This window comes from Rhinatrema bivittatum, chromosome 6 (genome assembly GCF_901001135.1).
Source record: "Rhinatrema bivittatum chromosome 6, aRhiBiv1.1, whole genome shotgun sequence".
In the NCBI taxonomy this organism is placed as follows: Eukaryota; Metazoa; Chordata; class Amphibia; order Gymnophiona; family Rhinatrematidae; genus Rhinatrema; species Rhinatrema bivittatum.
In genome coordinates, this window is record NC_042620.1 from 100072596 (window position 1) to 100095532 (window position 22937).

Here is a 22937-nt window from a genome sequence, read left to right on the forward strand (position 1 = left end):
GTCTATGTATACAAAACATAGGGGTGCAAGGGAATATCAGCTAACCATGCATGTCTGCCTCAGGCTAATGATTGACTTTACATTCTTCTATTTTATGTACTGATTAACTAAAGACTGAAAATATTCTATAACTGTATTTTCATATGCTATTGTGCAAACAAAAGAGCTAGACTGTATCATTTTCTCTTTTTACCAGATAGATTTTTTTGGGGGGGAGGTAGGGGAAATCTGACTTTACATTGACCACCCTTATTCCTTTGATACAGCAGTTGTATTAAAACATTGCAGTGGATACTTGGATGCTGTTAATTCTTTTTCCCATTTAATCTCTAAATGCCAAAACACAAGCCAAGAGACCTTTTAAAACGTGGGCAAAGCATGCTCAGAGTGTTTTAAAATACCAAAAAACCTGGTCAGCTGCAAAGCTATCAGATGAAACTTCAGTTCGGCATTTATTCTAGAAGAAGAGCTCCTGAGAAGCTGCCAATGGTTAAAATTGGTTCAAATTGTGAATCGGTCTCTATAACGAGATATTTTTTTTTCTTTTCTGGGTTTGAAATGAGCAAGAATTAAAACATTTGCCATGTAGCTAGCCTTTCATGGTCACAATGTATTTCACCTCGCCCTGGCTTTTCCAATTCCCTGGTGATTCAGGTATTCTGGCTGAACTGCAGAGCTTCAATTTCTTACCCAGCATTCCCCGCTCGCTTGCTGGCAGGCCTTCACAAGCCTTATGCAAATGAGACAAGCACAGTAGCGCTGACTGCGGAGACAAGCGAGGGAGTTCAAAGGTTGCAAGGCTGGTGGAAGGCTGTAACAGTTGACTGAAATTATATACGTGTTTGCCGGCACTCTTGTGCGCGTATGAGATGGATTAAACGCTGGTTTGATGAAAGATTCTGAAGATCTTAACAGCGCTTCTCTGCACGGACAGTGGGAGGATTGCTGCATGCCGGTAGGGTGGAAGGGTATATTCGGCTAGACTCTTGCTTCTACAGATGTATCGATTAGGATGCTTGCTCCATTTATTTGCTAGCTGATGAACGAGTTGCAGGGAGCATTGGCTGTGGCTTCATAATACGGGTTTTAAATGGTGCTGCCCTCAGGAGCGTTCCGTGTTTTCCCCCAGTTAAAAAGAAAAAAAAAAAAAAGTAACTGGGCAGTGCTGAGAGAGGCATCTGGGATTTAAGAATGTCTGCGCCTCCGGAAGGCACTGGCATTGCTGCCCCTTCAGAGCAGCCTGACTGAAGGCAAGTTAAAAATCCAGCTTTTAAAGTAAACAGCTTTCCGGGTTGTATTCCTGCTGATTTGCTTCGAATCCGACACATATTGGGTAGGTTTTCTCGCCCCAAAAAAAAAAAAAAAAAAAGCAGGCATTGTTCTCTTTAAATTAAAAGAGGACCCTGAATGGAAGCACAGAAGCATGAAAGTAAGCATTTTTTTTTTTGGATGGCAGCATTGTCCTGACCTTTTAATAACCGGTTATGTTTTTAGCACATTACTTGATAGTTTTCATGCAGTTTAGACAACAGCACCATTATACTACTGGACTTGAGGTCTTTTTTTTTTTTTTCCTTTAAGCTAATTTTTCTGTTGGTCGGCTTCCCAGTTGTCATTTGCTCTCTTTTATTGGCACCGAGTTGTCTTGAACTTATGCTAAACCGATTATGTCTTTTCTTTTTTTAATGGGTTTTTATTCAGTTATATCCTCTTTGCTTTGATTGAAAAGCGAAAGAGAATCCATGCTCTGTATTACAGTGAGACAGTTAACGACTGTAACTAACAACAACAGTGTTTCAGAGAAAAAAAAATGTATATAAGCCGCATAAGAAATGCATTGTTATTTTTCACAGCAATGTTTTGTGTGACTGAAAGCTACACTAAAACATGCAATGAGCTACAATGGAAGCCAGACAGATAGATAGACATTGTGTTATTTTTTTGTTTGTATATGGGCATGTAAAATCATCAGGGTATTTTTATATCAACTATAAAGCAGAAGGTTGTGATCCGTAGCTACTATTAATGTGCAATATTAATAGTATTAGTGTGCATCTTTCTGTCAAAACTATTAATGCAGTTAATTGGGGTGTACTTTCGTTTGAAAGGTTCAACTGCACCCCACTAGTTCTAAAGCAAAAGACAAGTTTAAAATAAAATAAGATCAGGATGTAATCAGTCCCGGACTATGAACACAATTTGTGCTTCATCATATGACTAGAACAAGGGCCATAGATTTTTTTTCTCCGTGAGCATTCTTGCTTTTAAGCACAGGTTGGGGGAGGTAAAATGGTTCACTCTTTCCACTGTAGTAATAAAGAGGCGGCTAGGTACATTATCACTATTATAATGAATTTGTGCCAGGTTTGGCACGTGTCCTTTCATTTCTGGAAACAGGAGGCTGGCTGTCCATTGAAAGCAACAGCGAGACATCTCGTCATCTTGTGTTCTCTGGAAATGAGTCTGTGACCTGCATTCAGGGTCCTGATGCTAGCTTAAAGAAACAGAGATTTCATTTTATATCTGATCCCATGTATTGCCACGGCACATAAATATTGCAAATAGTTGCGTATGTGTGACATCTCCAAGAGCCTCTATTAATTCTTTAGGTCTGGTAAGTAGGTATTTTCTGCAGATAGCGTGCATGTTAACCCTTTTAACACAGTCATTGCAAATACTTCAATACAAGATCTGTCTACCCCTATTTAAAAGCAAAGGGATGGAAACAAAAACATTTTGTACTGGGGTAGAGCTCCAGACTGGGTAGAGGTGGGATGGGAAAAAGAACAGGCCTCAGGAGGCTTATATAAGATTTTCAAAATGACAATGATTCTTAGTTTGATTGCCCAATCTAGGCAATCTCATTTAACTTCATAAAGAACAGTTGTGCCATATCCCAATTTTGGACCTCTGTAGATCATTGGCAAGACCCGGTTGTGCCAAATTATTTCTTACCTAGATAAACATATCTGATTTATTAACCAGAAATGTTCTGTGCTTGCTCGAATAAACTGTGAGCTTAGATTAGACACAGTTTTAATAGGTGAAATTCTAGTGTTCCATGCATTCCTTTAAAAACGGGCTTCCTACTGTTGGAGCCATTGATCAAACCGAAGAGAGACAGTTGTAATCCAATTCAAAATAAGTGCAGCTTCTGAAACATGCTTGTTCATGACCTTTTAGAATATACCACATTTTCTTTGCAAATCAGTCAGGCACACTTCTGGAGTTCAATCTCTAAGGCAGACATTTAGGGAACACAAAGTATCTTATTAATGTATTATCATGGTAAGATTTAAATGACTTTGGTACCATACATACGGCTGGAGTTTGTGACTTTATTGATTTTAGGTTCTTCTCTGGGGCAAATGCTAACAGTAATTAAAAGGATTTGGCTAGGTAAAGGTAGTCTAGCTAATGTATTTAAAACACTGTAGTCAAAATGTGAATATTACTATCCATGCCAGTCACTGAAGGATATATTAATACAACCCCAAACTTATTTTGAATGATTGGATGTGCCACTTATCAAAGAATAAATTAATAAGTTCTTCTTGCTTTCAGTCAGTTCTAAGGTTGCTAGATTTGGTCTCAATATTTACAAAGTATCACCATTTTTGGTCAAAAGAAAATATGTAAATTACATTTGTTTGGAGGATGACCTGGGCTATCATTACCTTTGCACCATGATTAATTGGTCTATTCTGCATATATAACTAAACATTTTTGTCATGGGAGGAATAACAGGAAGAATATCACTTTGTAGTACCCTATTGAAAATGTGTATTTTGAACATCCATTCCATTGAGTTTAGTAAACATAAGCTTTAAGATAATAATAATATTGTATATAGTAAATAGTCATTCTCTTAAGGTTTTGTGATTTTAAACTCATTGTACCCATATGTAGTTTGTTGTAAAAGTGTTGTGGTTTAGGGTACTACATTACATATAGAACTGTATATGTTACATTATGCAATTGATTGTATATTAGTAACTTTATTCTCACATATTTTGATTTCCTCTTGTTGAAAGTAAGTCTTGGTGTTTTCCAAAAACTGCCTGGGCTACAGGTTTATTCCTCCCAAGAAGCAGACTGTTTGTAAACAATAGAATGGTGCAGACAGAAATAACAATGTTCTAATCTGTCTACTCTCTCCTCACTGGAAGTACTGGGTAGCAAAGAAATGTTACTGTTTAAATTTTTAAAAAGGGGGGAAAAAAGAAAATCCAGACAGAGGCACTTGAGAGAAGTTCTCTCAGAGACCGGGCTCTGATAATGGCACACAGACTGAGGGCAGCTTTCACTGCCATTTATACAGATAATGCAGTCTAAACGGCCCTCTTGAAAAATTCCTGCCCAGTGTGTGCGTACGTTTACGTGCATGCATAGATTACGTGCATGAACATATGCACCAGAAGAAGCATTCTAGGAGCAGAGGTAGGGATGGGGACAGGACTTACCTGCATACATTTTGCTTTCATAACATGGCTGTTCAGCAAAGCCTACCAAAATGCACACTGCCACTAACCCACCCCACACCACCCTGAAAGATCACTAACACCCATGATACTTGTCTAAACCCATAAGCGAAACCTTGCTATATACTGATAACTTGGCAAACCTTAACTATTTAACGTAATACTGTATTTCCTACTATTTCCTACTATTTGATATACTATAATTAGACCTTTGTTACCTTTTAAAAAATTTAGCATTACAATGGACGTTCTATGAAAAATTGCTAACCATGTTAAAAATATTGGAATTGTAAACCGTTGTGATGGCAATACCGAGCGGCAGTATATAAAACTATTATTATTATTATTGTAAAGTCTGCATGCAAATTCCACTGGAAACAGCACCTGTACAGGTAGCTGATGCAAGTCTTTGCGAGTATTTTTTTTTTCTGATTCAGTTTTCAAAGGGAACTTTTGTCCTTTGAAAATTGGCATATCCCGCAGACTTTAAGACTGAAAATTATCCCCATATCCTTTATTCTTCCCAGAAGATGGGGATGATGGTAGTAAGGCACTTGCAGGTTGGCAAGGACATCCTGCATTGCTTAGGTGCTGTTTATTTCTACGTGCCACTGCATGTTGAACAGGCTTGTTTAGTAGTACAGCAGGAATGAAGAGGGTGAGGGATAAAATTAAAAATGCAGTTGGGTCAGAAGATAACTGCTGTTTTGTGTCCAGTTTTTCAGAAGATTGCATGAAGTTAGATGCTTAAGAACCTGAATTACTAAGCTTTTCTCCACCATAGACCCAGAACAGGAGAAATGCCATAGGAAATCAAGCCCTAAATGTTTTAAATTAAGGGCTTATTCACTAAAGCTTAGCATGCACAGAGAATATTATGCAGTAAAGATCTAACATGCATGCTAAACTGGACCCGGGGGAAATCAGCATGTATGTGCTGAACTTAGTGTGTATGTGCATGTCAATGAAGGCAATTTAGATGCAAATAAGGCTTTAATGAGTGCACAGGAAATAGCATGTGTTCATCAAGGCCTACAACTTAATAACTATCTTGAACAAAGTGTTAACGTGTTAGCATGGATGCTATTTAAAGGGCTCAGTTATCAGCAAACACTGTGGTTTAACACATGGAGGAGATGTATAAGACATGATATTGTAAAAATTTACCCATAGACCCTAGAATTCTAACCCATCTTCTGGTATTTCTTTTGGAAAAGAAATAGTAGCCTTTCTACACTAATTTCACATTTATTGTCTTTTCTAACAAAAGGTAACACATGACAAGAGACTTTCATACATTGTTATACACTCCACAAGTTATAAGACACATAATAAAGGGCCATCTGACAGAATGGCATGCTTATGATGGTCATTGCTGTCATTAGACCATCCAAAGACCATTGTAGGTGTTCTATGTCTTGATACATTACAGCAGCCTGGATGACAAGGGCTTAGTTTGAGGTCAGCCATTCTATTTGTTTGATTGCTCGGTTCTTTTCAGAGTACTTCCATGCCCTGTGGATGGAGTTCTCATAGTATTGGAGCTATTATCAGGACTGTCAGCTCCACACCCCTGCATCTATGCATCCCCCCCCCCCCCGCCCCCCAATGTCTTCAGATCAATGGACAGGGCACCACTGGCTCCAACACTATAGAGTGTTATAAATGAAAGCTGGTCAGATGCCAATGCTCTCCAGAATCATGTCCAACTTATCTCCCTTCCTGGCATCAATGGGATTGGCTGGCTGAGTCACTTCCAATGCCTGTGCTTCTGCTTACTGACTCTTCTCACTGGATGTCATGTGAGGATATGGGCAATACAAACATTTCCTTGCTCAATTCCTCATCCCTCATCAGCTCCTTTATATCCTTATCCTCCTTGGCAGATATCAGAGGTGCATACCTTTGGTCTGTTTTTCTTCTCTCTCTCTTAGAAGTCTCTTGTTTTATGTCCCATCTTGGGATCTAGATGATCTGCTGCTTCTGCCCTCAGCACTGACAACCTGCTCCATGAACCAGACTTACTTTTATAGAGGATTGCAGCAAGAAAGCAGAGCCATGAGGAAAAAAGATTTGTTGTGCATGCTCAGTTTATTGCATGCATGCTACTTGATGTAGGGACTAAGTGCTATTTAGTCATCAAGCAGATATAGTAATGAGATAGCACACATTATCACAAAATGTATGGTAACAGAGTGCACATGCTATTGTAGTAATTTTTTTGGTAAGTATATGAAAACATTTAGTACATTGTTAAGTGGTGTTTTAGCAAGCACATAAAATATTTTAGCATATAAATATTTAAGTGTTTAGGCCCCTAAGTAGCTATTGGCATGAGTTTGATGTCTGTCAAATTTTCAAACACACCTAATTGTGCATGTTAGCTCTCTGAGTGCATGGTGCAGAAATGTGCTTTTCCTTTAGAATTACAGATGCCATTTTCAAAATATTGGGCATCAAATGCAAAAGTATTTATGCTTTGGATCTTCCACTAAGTGTTAAACTATCTATCTGGAAAGGATTTTTGGCTGGGACTGTTTATGTTGCTTTTTAGTAACCACACATTAAAAATGAGGGTATATACACCACTATATACTATCCCAATACAAAAATAAATATATAAATATATATGTATACACATATATAGTGAAATCAATACAAATTTCTTTATCAAGAAAATTACTAATATGAGATATATAGATATTAGGCAGTATTTATACTAATTAAAGTGCTCCAATATGCACTTTAATTAGTACCACACCCTCTGCAAAAGAAGTTAAAAATTACAAACTATTCTAAATTTGGTGTCACATGTATAATATTGTATCATAATGTATCAGGAACGTCTGAATAGTTTAAAATTCTAATTAAAATAAAAAAAAAATGATGTAGGGTAGGTGGATGGGAATACAATGATGGGCTAAAGGTCACCCAAAAGTATCATGTGTTTCCTTCTTTTTTTATGTTTTCTATGATGTACGTTCTCTTATTAATATAATCTCCTTTCTTGATTCAGATCCTAATTAATTTGTATTCATTAGAAGTAATTTTGGTTCCATAGCATGTATTTCAGTTTTTGACTATGTGTGCACAAGAATATAGGGAAAATCTTATTGCTCTGAATTAGGTGCAAATGTAAGAGAGCATGCTGACCTTAGCATGGGTTTTAATCCATGTTTTAGCCCATATTTTTCCACACAAACAAACCTGGAATGTACCTTTTTTTTTTTTTTTGTAAATATCTTTATTGAGGCAAGAACATACATACAATGCAAAAAAAACAAAACAAAACTGAACAAACAGTACAACAACAAATGCACACCTCCACATTTTTAAGTGAATCTTTGAAACTCCCCCAACCATCTCCCCCCACTCCCTCCCCCATCCACCTTTTTTTGTGCAGAAAAATTGTAGTTTATTTTGTTATTTTTGTGATTGTCAAAATTATGTATGTGAGCCTCCTAGATTCATGGATTCAAGGAATATAAATTCCAAAATAAATAAAAATAAATAAATAAAATGTGATTTAAAACCTGCACTAAGGCTAGCACTCCTACATGCAGTTCCCATGATAATGACGCTATTAGGTGTTACTTGCAATGCAGGAAGGCATGCTATAGCTCGGACTGCTTAGCGCGCCTTTATTACCACCTGAAATTTAACTCCTGGGTAAGAGCCAGAGTTAAGGTTTACGTATATTTCTGATGGCCATGTGCAATGCATAAACAAATAAGAAAAGAATCAGAGGAGAACTGCAAACACGAAGGAATTAAAAAGCAAGCCTGAAACAGTCTTTGTGTAGATAAAAAAAAAATATGTATAATAATCTCTCCAAGTCACAGTCAAAAAGTCACTGCCAGCCTATCCAGTGGGATGCGACACGTACCATGCTATTACCGCTGAGAAATAAAGCCGGAAACCCACAGATTGGAAAGTAACAACAACGAAAGCTAGACCAGCTTATGGCACAGAATCAAACAGTATCAAATGTACCTAGACCTTGGCCGAGGGATGCCTGTCTGCATGTCAGGGAGCTTCGGAGAGAGAGGCTTTAATGGTAGGGGAGCTCAGTTCTGGCAGCGCAGGCTGACGGGGCTACTCACTCAAACTAGGGACAGGGAAGGTCGCCGCTCGTGCTGATGCTGCTGTGGCTACCAGTAGTGGTTCGGATCTCTGCCTGGAGCCTGGTGCTTGCTACTTTACCTTCCCGCCACTCAGTGACAGAGGGCAATGAGAGCCCTTGGCTTCCCGTTAGCTACACAAGTGGTTCTGGTCCCAGCTCCTTTGTTGTGACAGCTGAGGGAAGTAGGCACAGAGCTCTCTCCTGCCCTGCCTACAGTGCTTTAACAATCTAGCAAGCAAAATGCATATTTTTTGAAAAGTCACTGAGGAAAACAGAAGTTGAATCTTGCTGCACCTTTTAATTTTTTTTTTAGTTAAAAAAGTGAATTTCCTATTGTTTTCCTGGTGAGTGTGTTAAGATTTTGCTGCTGCTTTTCCAGCCTCCACCTGTTTTTACTCCATTTAATAGCACAATTTTTTACATTACTCGTGCCTTTTCTATTTAGTGTGCTCTTCTTGGCCTGTGGTTCATTTGCATGCCATTGGTTTACTGAATCCCGCATTCATGTGTTTTTTTCAATGCATGAGTAAAAGAAGATCTGCGCTAAAAAAATACCACTGGTTTTAATGTGGGTTCTATTACACTGCCTCCCTTAGAATCTCTCTGCTTCAATGAGAAAATATGCGGTGTTCAAACCTGACAGCCATTTCCAAACTGTATTACTGGGGTTATTCTTTGTATTTACCATATATGACCTGTATAATAAATAGTTATTCTGAAATGTTGGTATGTTAAATTTGGTATCCAGATTTCCAGTACTCTTCAGGCAATGGGGATCAAAGCTTTGGTTGTTTCCTCTGCACAAGGTGAACATTTACGGTAGAAATTATCATTTTTTAAATTTAATTTAATTTTTTCTTTGCCTTTGCTGTATATGCCATACTTGTAAAAATATTTTTGACCACATTAGGGTTTGTACAAAATTTATTTGTTTTCCCAATTATATATTCCATTTCCAAAATGCTCAAAGTGGATAACAGTGCAAACATACATAATAAACAAAGGACAAAGAATAACAATAAAATACAAAAATATAAAACAGAATAACAAACACATTTAATAAAATCTGACATAATAAGAAACAGCAAACTATTATCTCTGCTAAGTTTGATATGCTTGGATAAACAAAATTATCTTCACCTTCTTATGGAACTGTAGATAGTCACATTCATGGCGCACATCTGTTGGGAAGGAATTCCACAACAGAGAGGCTCTTTCTAGTTTCTTGTAACCTAAGGTCAAAAATAGAAGGAGCCAAACATTTTTTATTTTGTGAATACAATGCATGTGATGGAGCGAACCAAGTCAGCCTGACAAACAAAAGCTGTCCAGATAGATTTCCTTAGTGTCAATGTTAACACTTTAAATTATATCTGCTTGGTGCCAGTGCAAATCTTGTTTATAAGGTGTTATACTTACTCCCCATCTCAGACTATAAAGCATTCGAACTGCAACATTTTGCACGAAATCAAGAGCATGAATTAAATATTTTGGCAAACCCAAATATAAAGAATTATAGTAGCCTAAATTGCATAAAACAAATACTTGAACTGAGACTCAAATCTTGGGATGCCAAATAATGATGCAAAGGCTTTACCAATTGCATCTTGTGACATGAAGGATTAGCTATTTTTCTGATTTGTGTTTTTAAAGTGAGATGGGAGTCTAAAACATCTAAACTTCATGTTTCCTCACTTGCCTAATTTTAATTCCCCGCTGGGCGCAAATACCAGGAGATACGTGTGTGGCTGGGCCGCACGCGCCAAGCGCATTTTCAGAGGGACCCAGCCACATGCGTATCTCCCAGTATGCGCAGAAGGGGGGGGGGGGGGGGCAGGGCCAACGCATACAACTTAATTCTGCTAGGAGGAGCAGGTAAGTTGTAAAACAAAAAATTTAGGGTAGATAGGTAGGGTTTAGAGGTCAGGGAAGGAGGGGAAAAGGGAGGAAGGATAGGTAGGGGGCTAGGAAAGTTCCCTCTCTTGTCTACTCCTTCATTGGAACGGACTGGGAGGGAACTGGGGAAAGGGCCGATTGTGGCGCCGCATGTTTATAACAAAATCCCCCCCCTTGTGCGCGCAAGTCGGCACCCGAGTGCACATGAGCGATATAAAATCGGGCACGCATATGTGTGCGGGTAGCCGATTTTATAACATGCGTGCGGTGTCCATGTGCACACGCTGGAAACCGCGTGCACATGGATACCCGTGCGCTGCTTTGTAAATGTACCTAATATTGTCACTGATACACGATCGAAGATAGCATTTGGGGTCTTTATTGTTAATCCTGATCCTCCTAATTTTTTTTTTTTTATAAGTATAGTTTGGAAGATTTTATACACGAATATGGATTGTTTGTTGGTGGTTGAATCTTAGATTTTTTTATTTTTTTTTAACACAAACCTCATATTTAAGTAAATCAGTCTGTGCTGAACTGCCTAACTGTTTCTATGAGACTCCTTTAAAAAAAAAAAGACAAAAAGTAAGAAGACAGCTAAATGTTTGGCCTTGCATAGAATATGCAAATTAAAAAGGCATGGATGCATAAGTTTATTCAATTGGAAACTTAAAAGAGAAAACATCTAACATGTTGAAAATGAACTTCCCTTTTAGAGTCAAATCTGATGCATCTAAATGGGGAAAAGGAGGGTCAGTACCATGACCAGACACCTACAGTATTAATCACAGAATATCCATCCATCCTTTTCTATGCATCTATTATTAAATGCATAACTTATAAAACTTGGCTCTTAAAGTCCAATAGCAACAAAATATCCATCAATTTTCTTTCATCTCATATAATTCATCAGCATACAAATACAAATGAATTACATACAAGTTGTTGTATGTAATACTAGGAAGCCAAAATTGAAAGGGTCATTAGCTGGCCCAAGACATGCGGCCATCTTTAGGATTAAATTTCAGCCGCAACCTAGCTGGCTAGGTTATAGATGCAAATAGGCTTAAATCTAGCCAATTATTGGCTGTTCAGTGTTCCTTGCGGTATCAACCTCATTAATGTCCTCAGTTTTGAATAAAGATTTCTTTTCTGAGTTTGATGGTACAAAACTCTCCATATTGGAAATATTTTGTAGGTTTCCTATCTGATTAGAGGCCAATGAGATAAAGCTCTTTTCCCAGCATTCTTTATATTGCATAGTTGAATCCAGTGCCAGAACTATTTATAGCACAGGCATTAAACCGAGTTTTTTTTAAATAGGACCTCAATAGTGTTGAATATCATTAATTACCACCTCCCTTTTGACTCTGTAAGATGATCAAGTTAGTGCCCCCATGCAAACCAGAATTACTCTGTGCAGTACACAGCAGCAGGTACTTCCAGCTTTGTATGTATTTTATAGGGATAAAGTACATTTTGTGATAAACGAAGTGAAAACACTTATAGAAAAATGTAATACAATGTACTATATATTAATTTTAGATTGCTGACTATTCTCTTCCATTCTCAAGCTTATATACTGCCTTCTTCCCCAAACAAGGGACCCAAAGCAGAATGCATCAATATAGTGTTAGCCAACAGTGAAATTTCTCCCAATTACTTTATTTAAAGCAAGCTTTGTCAATGTCTCCCCTTCCCTTGAACTTGTGAATCCCAACCTGTCAAGTCTTTGTTGCAATTGCTTTACAAGGATTTCTGAACCAAGTAGTTATCTATAAATCTATTGATTATCTTGACCCTTTTGGGAGGATTTAATGCTCTCTGACTACAATCTTTATTTTGACCTGAGTTTCTTACATTTAAGGGCTCCCTCCGATGCAGTCTTTTTGAAACACAGCCCTTGCCGGGGGACCGTTAATTTGCTGATGTAAACTATTGGCTTGATGCTGACAATTTGAATTTTTCTGCTTGATCACATACAATAAAAACGTTCTTTATTTATTTATTTATTTAACATTTTTCTATACCGACATTCGCACGAGACATCACATCGGTTTCCAGACAACAGCAAATTCAGCCAACAGGGCTTTACATTGTAACTGATGATATAACTGGGGAGGGGAGGGAAGGGGCAGGGAAGTAACTTGGAACTATATGAGTATGCTGGGAACAGAGGAGGGAGATAAGGTGGTTTTTTTTTACAAGAAGCAGGAGTTATATACATTCTATATACATTCTATTATGTACATTCTATATACAAGGTGAGGGAGTGGTGGGGAGGATCAGGGGGAATAGGGGGGGCTAAGTTAGAGAGAGATGGGAGGTTGGAGGGGTGAGGAAGGGGTGGAGGTTGGAAGGGGTAGAGGGGGAGGAATGAGGGTGGGTGGTTGGGTGGATTGGAGGAGGGGTGAGGGGGGGGAATGGAACTGGGATGGCAGATTAAGAGTAGGCGTGCGTGAAAAGCCATGTTTTAAGTTTCTGTCTAAATTTCTTTGGACAGATCTCGAGGCGTAGACTGGTGGGCATGGAATTCCATAGCTTGGGACCAGCTAAGGAGATGGAGCGTTGTTTGGTGGAAGTGAGGTGGGATAGTTTGGGTGTAGGAGTGGGTATTGTTGCAAGGTATGGTGATCTGGTTGGTCTTGATGTCGTACGAAGATGGAGGGTGTCAGAGAACCAATGCATGTTTGGGTTGTGGATGGCTTTGTGTATGAGAGTTAGAGTCTTAAAGATGATTCTTGAGGATATGGGGAGCCAATGTAATTGTTTGAGAACGGGTGTGATGTGTTCGTTTCTGCGTGTTCCTCTTAGTATGCGCGCAGCTGCATTTAGAAGGAGCTGCAGGGGGGTTGTGGCATTTTTGGGAAGGCCTAGTAGGATGGCATTTGCATAATCTATTTTGGATAGGATGAGTGCCTGAAGCACAGTTCTGAAGTCGCTGGGATGCAAGAGTGGTTTTAGTTTTTTGAGTGTGTGTAGTTTGAAATAGCATTCCTTAAGGGTGGTGTTGATGAATTTTTGCAGGTTGAATTGGGTGTCAAGAAGTACACCAAGGTCTCTTACATGTTGAGCGAAGTCTGGGAGGGGGTGCAGAGTGCTGACATTGGTGGGTGAGGGATTGAGTTGTTGGGGGGCGATGATCATTAGTTCAGTTTTATTAGTGTTTAGCGCTAGGTTGAGTTGTGTGAGAAGGCTGTTGATGGCGGAGAGGGCACTTTCCCATTTTAGAAGGGCATTGGGTAGTGAATCTGTGATGGGAATGAGTACTTGTACGTCGTCGGCGTATACAAAATGTGGGAGACCAAGATTCAGAAGGAGGTGGCAGAGGGGTAGGAGGTATATGTTAAATAGGGTTGAAGATAGGGAAGAGCCTTGGGGTACTCCGCACTTGATATTGATGGGTTTGGATTCATGCTTTCCGATTTTGACTTTGAAGTGTCTGTCATTAATGAAGGATTTGAACCATAGGAGGGGGATTCCTGAGATTCCAATTTCAGTCAGCCTGTCGATTAGTATGGAGTGATTGATGGTGTCGAAGGCTGCTGATATGTCTAGAAGGGCTAAGATGTACGTGTGACCCATGTCTAGTCCTCTGATGATGTAGTCCGAGAGTGAAGTCAGGAGGGTTTCGGTACTAAATTGTTTGCGAAAGCCGTGCTGTGAAGATAGGAGGATTTGATGCTGGTCTAAATAATTGGATAATTGCGTGTTGACAGTTTTTTCAAGGATTTTCGCAAGAAACGGGAGATTGGAAATGGGGCGAAAGTTGGTTGGGTCAGTAGGATCTAGTTTGGGCTTTTTTAAAATGGGTTTTACGATGGCTAGTTTAAGTTGGTTGGGAACGTTGCCGGAAGCCAGGGATGTGTTAATGAGGTCAGCTAGTGGTTGTGCGATGCAATCTGGTATAGATAATAGTGCTTTGGTACTTTATGGATATTGTAGAGTATTTAATATTCTTCCTGCTCTTATTGGCTATTTATTTAAAGCAAAACATCAAAATACAGAGCATATCCAGAAATATATTACTTATAAAAAAAAAAAGCATAAATATACAATAACACAAATTTAAATTTAATATAAACCCAACCAAAATAGGGTCAGGTCCCATAGGATAGAGAGGACTAAGCATGGGGACTGCGAGAGGGATTGAGTCCTCATAAGGAGAGAGGAATATGCATAGGTTGAATGCTACAAACTCAGATTTGGGGGAAGACAAAGGATCTGTCCATATTTTAGTCCAAGATACAGACTAAGGAATGAAATGGAAATTGTGGGAAGTTGGTAGCCATGGCCAATGACAACATTCTCCAGGCTTCTATGGTTCATGGCAAATTTGTATGAGCTGGGGGAGGAAAGGGATCCCATAATCAGACCAGTACTTTGATTCCAGAATATCTGCAAGGTTGTTTCAAGAAGATGAAGGTCAGGACTGAGTGCGGGACCAGTTGGATAGCAGCAGGAATAAAACCCCTGCAGAATGCCAAAGGCCCAGTCTGGCAGTCTCTACTGCACAGTGAGCAACTCTTGTTCTTGCCTTTGGAGTTCATAAGATGAGTTTGGAGCACATTCATCAGAAAGGGGCGGATTTTAAGAGCCCTGCTCGCGTAAATCCGCCCGGATTTACGCAAGCAGGGCCTTGCGCGCCGGTGCGCCTATTTTACATAGGCCTATCGGCGTGCGCAGAGCCCCGGGACTCGCGTAAGTCCCGGGGTTTTCCGAGGGGGGCGTGTCGGGGGCGGGGCCGATCGGCGCGGCGTTTTCGGGGCGGGACGCGGCATTTTGGGGGCGGACCCGGGGGCGTGGTTTCGGCCAGGGGCGGTCCGGGGCGTGGCCGCGCCCTCCGGAACCTCCCCCGGGTTGCGTCTAGGCGCGCCAGCGGCCCGCTAGAGCACGGGGATTTACTTCTCCCTCCGGGAGGCGTAAATCCCCCAACAAAGGTAGGGGAGGGTTTAGACAGGGCCGGGGGGTTGGGTTAGGTAGAGGAAGGGAGGGGAAGGTGAGGGGAGGGCGATAGCGAATTCCCTCCGAGGCCGCTCCGATTTCGGAGCGGCCTCGGAGGGAACGGAGGTAGGCTGCGCGGCTCAGCGCGCGCTGGCTACACGAAATCGGTAGCCTTGCGCACGCCGATCCAGGATTTTAGCGGCTACGCGCGTATCTACTAAAATCCAGCGTACTTTTGTTTGCGCCTGATACGCCAACAAAAGTACACTAAGGCGCGCTTTTTGAAAATCTACCCCAAAATGTGCAAGGATGTTATCAGAGGAGAACTGTGGTGAGAACTATCTTCTTAGCCTGATTATAACTGGAGACCTGTCTCACAGCCATCAGTGCATCTCAAGATAAAGCCATTGTAGCTCCTGAGAATTTCTTCAGGCCCTCATCCTGCAGAATCCAGCACAATCCATCCAATCTGTAGCTTCTAGTCAAGTGTGCTGGAAGTTTCATGTCATTCCACAGCTTGACATTCACCTTGTCTGCAGGGGTCACCATAAACCCACCAGTGAAACTTCCAATGGATACCAATATCACCTTCTGGAAGAATAGGAGGGGTCTTTTGGTGTGTCCAGCCAGTATGGCCTTCATCATCTCATAGATGACAAATCTTGTAAAAGAGTAAGTTATCTGCCTACAGTCCATTGCACAGAGCTAGTGTGTCTTTCTCCTGGACCACAGCAAATGCCATTCCTGTCATACTGTATGTGTTGGATAACTTCTACGCTGCACAAGATCATCCTTTCCTAAATATGCATCTGTTGAATCTTATTATTTACTCCCAAAAATATATCATCTACATTGCACCAAAGTGTATCTGTAGCTGCTAGTATATTAGACACTTTTATAATAATCAACTTTTTCCTCAGTTACACCTCACTCACAATCCAAGAAACAGCATATTTTTCTGCCTTTCCCATTTTTATGTCAAATATACAAAATATATACAGTTGTGCAACATCGCGTAAATCATCTTGATTTTTTTCTTCATTACTGACTAGTCTTGAGTTTACAGCTTGTATCTAACTGCATTCTGAATGAAATATCAGAATGAATTTAAATCAGTGTTGAGAATCAGTATTATACAAAATGCTTCTGACATTAGGTTAGGTCAGGGGGTCTGGTGCTTGAGTGCCACAAACAGATCTGGTTATCAGGATATCCATAATGAATATGCATGAGATAGATTTGATTTCCATGCACTGCCTCACTGTATGCAAATGTATTCCATGCATAATTATTTGGGATATCCTGGAAACCAGACCTGTTTGTGGCACTCGAGGATCGGAGTTGCTTTCCCCTGGATTAGGCTGTCAGTTATGTCATTAGAGAGTCACTATAAACATAACTCCTCATTATGCTTCCAAGAAATCCAGAATAGAGCAAGACCTGCCATGTCCCCGAAGCTGGCTTCTACTGAATCAAACATTACAATTGACCTGCAATGAGTATGCATGAGGGAAATTGACATACATTGGAAACCTAGTATATGCAAAGTTATCTCATGTATATACTCATGTATCTCATGTCATTGTAACTATTTTGAAAACCTGACTGGCTGTGGGATCACCAGTCATATATGGGAAGCCTTGTCTTATGCAATAAAGAACTGAGGACTTCAGGTGTGGATTAATTCATCAGTGAGTCAAAATATAACATTCTCTTGCAAGCCTAGTAGCCTAACAGTAGAGCTATGCATTTGTTAATACACAACCTACTTTGTGTACTAACTTAGGCCTAGATTCATCAAAATGCTATAAATTTTGCATTAATAATGCCCATGATAAGGAAAAGAGGTGTGGCTATGATTTTTGAGTTACTGCACTGTGTGCTTTGCATAGGTATGTTATCACACCCCACAATATTTTAACTTTGCAAGCTGTGACGTTCCCAGAGAGGCATGTTCTTATTTTGGGCTGCTCTGAGAGAGAATGAGAAAAGATACAAAAGATGAGATTTCTCCAGTGTTCTCTCGCTCTAGCTTGATGCTTCTCTACCTGGGTATTATCAAGCTAGGGTGAGAGTACATTGGAGAAATCTCATCTTTGTGTATCTTTTCTCATTCCAAATCACATCCAGTTTTCACTGATGTGTACTGTGCTATTCATTTGTCTGACACTGCATGTAAAACTGGCCCCAAAACCCTAGTCCACCACTAAAACCTCACCTTGAGTTACTAGATGACCCTCCTATAGTGGTATAAATAGATGACAATTACCGTATTTTTCGCTCCATAAGACGCACCTGACCATAAGACGCACCTAGGATTCAGAGGGGTAAAATTAAAAAAAAAAAAATTGTACTAAACCGGCTCTGCGTCTGGGCGTCTTATGGAGCAAATTAGGGGAGTGCATAGCTTTTTTTTTCCTCCCCATTTTGTTTTCGGGTCTGGGGAGGGCCATTTCGGTCCACTCCCCAGATCAGAAAACTTTTCTTTCTCTGGGATCCCCTCCCCCCCCCCAAAAAAAACCCCATCCCAACCCTTTAAATTAACAACCCCCACCCTCCTGACTCCCCCAAGACCTGCCGACTTAATTTACCGCAACCCCCCACCCTCCTGACTCCCCCAAGACCTGCCGACTTAATTTACCACAATCCCCACCCTCCTGACCCCCCCAAGACCTGCCGACTTAATTTACCGCAACCCCCCACCCTCCTGACCCCCCCAAGACCTGCCGACTTAATTTACCGCAACCCCCCACCCTCCTGACCCCCCCAAGACCTGCCGACTTAATTTACCGCAACCCCCCACCCTCCTGACCCCCCCAAAACCTGCCAAACGTCCCTGGTGGTCCAGCGGGGGTCCAGGAGCGGTCCGGGAACGATCTCCAGGGCGTGGGCCGTCGGCTGCCAGTAATCAAAATGGCGCCGACGGCCCTTTGCCCTCACTATGTCACTGAGACCGACTGGTCGGTCATTTTGATTACTGGCAGCCGACGGCCCACGCCCTGGAGATCGTTCCCGGACCGCTCCTGGACCCCCGCTGGACCACCAGGGACGTTTGGCAGGTCTTGGGGGGGGGGTCAGGAGGGTGGGGGGTTGCGGTAAATTAAGTCGGCAGGTCTTGGGGGGGTCAGGAGGGTGGGGGGTTGCGGTAAACTAAGTCGGCAGGTCTTGGGGGAGTCAGGAGGGGGGGGTTGTTAGATTTTTGTTTGTTTTTTTTTATATTCGCTCCATAAGACGCACATACATTTTCCCCCCACTTTTGGGGGAAAAAAAGTGCGTCTTATGGAGCGAAAAATACGGTATGTGGCCCACTTCAGAGGCTCTCTCTCTTTCTCTCTCCCCCTCCCCCAACTTAATACGAGGAAAAAAAGTGCATTATGCTATTGCACGCTTTGTTAATGCCCCTCGTTTTCATAAACTCCTTCCTTTTGAACAAATTTTAAAAATTTGCATTTGCATCTCGTGATGCAAAAAATACCACATGCATTATGGCATTAATGCCATAACACACTTTGATGAATGACCCTGTTAGTCATTAAATTGTTAATACACAAAGTAGGTCATAATAAGTAGGATATTGTACAAAAACAACTGTTTGTGCAATAAACATTGCAATATTTAATAAGGGATTTTTCAAAAACATATTGCCCACTAAAAACTGAGAGATTTGTTGCATTGTTTTATTGCTTTAAAAAGCAGTGGAAAATATTCCACAATATTTAAACAGCACTGTAATGTGATGCAATGACAAAATTAAATATTAAGCTGCTGCTCATTATACTGAGGTTAAGCGATGAAAGTAATACTGCACTACCGCAGACAGGCGTCGCATCAGTGTGACCCTGCTGACAGACAACTGCAACCTCCCTTGTGCCATTGTAGAGCCTTTTATAACATGTTGGCTGCTTTTAGAGTTTGAAACAGAGAGAGAACTACACAGGTAGAAAGACACTGGGAGTAAGTGAGAAAGAGAAAGAGGAAATGTAAAAGATTCAACAGCAGGATCTGCAGGAGGAGGAGATGCCCTAGTCCTAGGCTTGTTTTGTCTAGAAGTAGCTATGGCTTGTTGAAATGCACCCAATATAGCACTGAGACTGAGCGATGCAGGAGACATATAGGAGGAATTAGAAGTAGATCATCCAAAAAGACCTGCTAGACTCCAGTCAATGATAGAGAGGAACTATTACAAAGCATGGCAATAACAGGACAGAAAACACATGGAATCCAGTGCATGTAGTGCAAATAAGTTGTACATAAAAGAAAAAAGTAGATATAATAATACAGCACAATAACATGACTAATGTCTATTTGTAAAATGTCATGGGATGAGGGATTTACACAATTGTTCCAGTTTATTTGTGGCCCCTCTTGATAAGAAAAGGCAATGGTAGTTTGAAAGGAGCTCCTCTCTGGCCATGTTATGGTGGTGAGAGCCGGTGTGCAGTGTCCATTATTGTGGTGGCTGAGGAGGAGAAGGATGGGTCAGCCAGCTGATAGGATGCTGTCCTCGAGGTAACAAGTGGTCTGATTTTGTGACTGTATGAGCAAGCCTATTCTCAGGCTTGCTGTCTTGGACCTGTTTTTGCTGGGTCAGCTGCTGCTGCGGAGCACCTAGCACCCTAATCAGTGCCAGTCAGAACTGTGCCTGTTCCGTGCAACCCTGGATGCTGGCTCAGAAAAGCACTGCTTCTATGGGCATAATGAGGAAGGCAAACTAGATACACCTACAGTTAACACATCCTGTCTCCTGCTCACTGGAGTCCCTAATTCCATAGATTTCTTCCTCAGCCACCTGGTATAAAAGTTACTGTTCTGGCACAGTCAGGTGCAGGGCTGTGAAAGGTCTTCCTCCAGCAATGTGCATGACCTTTGTCTTCAAGTTGTATTTGATGTTGCAAGTCCTCTTTCTGCTATTCCCAGAGGTCTGCTGTGACACTGAAACACACAGCAACTTGGCTGATTTTTGCCAGTATCTGCTTCTTCCAGGCCAGAAAATCTTTAGTAGTTCATCATCCCCAGAGGTCCCCATGACCATCCAGGACATTCTTTATGAGCATTTTGTTCTCCTCATTACTGAATCTAAGACATGAGTCTAGCCTTTGGCTGGGGAGGTTCCTCAGTATCCTCAGTAGATAGTCTGACAGACTTCCTGGGCTTCTGACTGTTCTCACCTCTATCTCCATTAATTCTTTTCTCTCTCCCCTCTAATCATCTCCTGCCCTCCCATCACGACACCTCTCTCACTCTCCTTTCGCCCTTCATTCTGCTTTACCTTGCATCCCACCCAGACTGCCCTCTTAACTCCAACTTGTACTCACCTTCTTCCTCTTTCCTCCTCTTTCCCTCCATTTCTCCACACCTCTTCAACTCACAATGCAAACAAATAAGGGCAAGCAGGTACATAAGAACATAAGAAAATGCCATACTGGGTCAGACCAAGGGTCCATCAAGCCCAGCATCCTGTTTCCAACAGTGGCCAATCCAGGCCATAAGAACCTGGCAAGTACCCAAAAACTAAGTCTATTCCATGTAACCATTGCTAATGGCAGTGGCTATTCTCTAAGTGAACTTAATAGCAGGTAATGGACTTCTCCTCCAAGAACTTATCCAATCCTTTTTTAAACACAGCTATACTAACTGCACGAACCACATTCTCTGGCAACAAATTCCAGAGTTTAATTGTGCGTTGAGTGAAAAAGAACTTTCTCCGATTAGTTTTAAATGTGCCCCATGTTAACTTCATGGAGTGTCCCCTAGTCTTTCTACTATCCGAAAGAGTAAATAACCGATTCACATCTACCCGTTCGAGACCTCTCATGATTTTAAACACCTCTATCATATCCCCCCTCAGTCGTCTCTTCTCCAAGCTGAAAAGTCCTAACCTCTTTAGTTTTTCCTCATAGGGGAGTTGTTCCATTCCCCTAATCATTTTGGTAGCCCTTCTCTGTACCTTCTCCATCACAATTATATTTTTTTGAGATGCGGCGACCAGAATTGTACACAGTATTCAAGGTGCGGTCTCACCATGGCGCGATACAGAGGCATTATGACATTTTCCGTTTTATTCATCATTCCTTTTCTAATAATTCCCAACATTCTGTTTGCTTTTTTGACTGCCGCAGCACACTGAACCGACGATTTCAATTTGTTATCCACTATGACACCTAGATCTCTTTCTTGGGTTGTAGCACCTAATATGGAACCCAACATCGTGTAATTATAGCATGGGTTATTTTTCCCTATATGCATCACCTTGCACTTATCCACATTAAATTTCATCTGCCATTTGGATGCCCAATTTTCCAGTCTCACAAGGTCTTCCTGCAATTTATCACAATCTGCTTGTGATTTAACTACTCTGAACAATTTTGTGTCATCTGCAAATTTGATTATCTCACTCGTCGTATTTCTTTCCAGATCATTTATAAATATATTGAACTGTAAGGGTCCCAATACAGATCCCTGAGGCACTCCACTGTCCACTCCCTTCCACTGAGAAAATTGCCCATTTAATCCTACTCTCTGTTTCCTGTCTTTTAGCCAGTTTGCAATCCACGAAAGGACATCGCCACCTATCCCATGACTTTTTACTTTTCCTAGAAGCCTCTCATGAGGAACTTTGTCAAACGCCTTCTGAAAATCCAAGTATACTATATCTACCGGTTCACCTTTATCCACATGTTTATTAACTCCTTCAAAAAAGTGAAGCAGATTTGTGAGGCAAGACTTGCCCTGGGTAAAGCCATGCTGACTTTGTTCCATTAAACCATGTCTTTCTATATGTTCTGTGATTTTGATGTTTAGAACACTTTCCACTATTTTTCCTGGCACTGAAGTCAGGCTAACCGGTCTGTAGTTTCCCGGATCGCCCCTGGAGCCCTTTTTAAATATTGGGGTTACATTTGCTATCCTCCAGTCTTCAGGTACAATGGATGATTTTAATGATAAGTTACAAATTTTTACTAATAGGTCTGAAATTTCATTTTTTAGTTCCTTCAGAACTCTGGGGTGTATACCATCCGGTCCAGGTGATTTACTACTCTTCAGTTTGTCAATCAGGCCTACCACATCTTCTAGGTTCACCGTGATTTGATTCAGTCCATCTGAATCATTACCCATGAAAACCTTCTCCATTACAGGTACCTCCCCAAACCTTCTCCATTACGGGTACCTCCATTACGGGTACCTCCCCAAACCTTCTCCATTACGGGTACCTCCTACAAACTAACAGTATCTTGATACAAACACTAAAACACAGAGCATAGGTAGACAACACAGGACTGGCTATTGAAAACAGTAGAGAAAAGCAACTCACTCAGAACTCGCAACTTCTCCAGAAACAATCAACCTCCAAACTTCTTACCACAGCATGTGTCTCTCTCCCTTTGAAAAAAGCTCTGACAGTGTGTGTTGTTAAAGTGGGCTTTTGCAGTTTGTTTTCACATGATGCTTTGCAAGATCATAGTTATGGTGTGATGTTTTGACCATTTTCTGCA

General features: G+C 41.0%; 1 protein-coding gene across 1 annotated transcript in view; it reads left to right on the forward strand.

Annotated features, from left to right (window-relative positions):
• The first annotated feature begins 731 nt into the window (after positions 1 to 731).
• Positions 732 to 22937, forward strand: part of CSRNP3 (cysteine and serine rich nuclear protein 3) — a 166068-nt gene continuing 143862 nt past the window's right edge. The window contains 1 exon segment of the mRNA XM_029605641.1: positions 732 to 955. The gene's annotated coding sequence lies outside the window, so the exon portion shown is untranslated.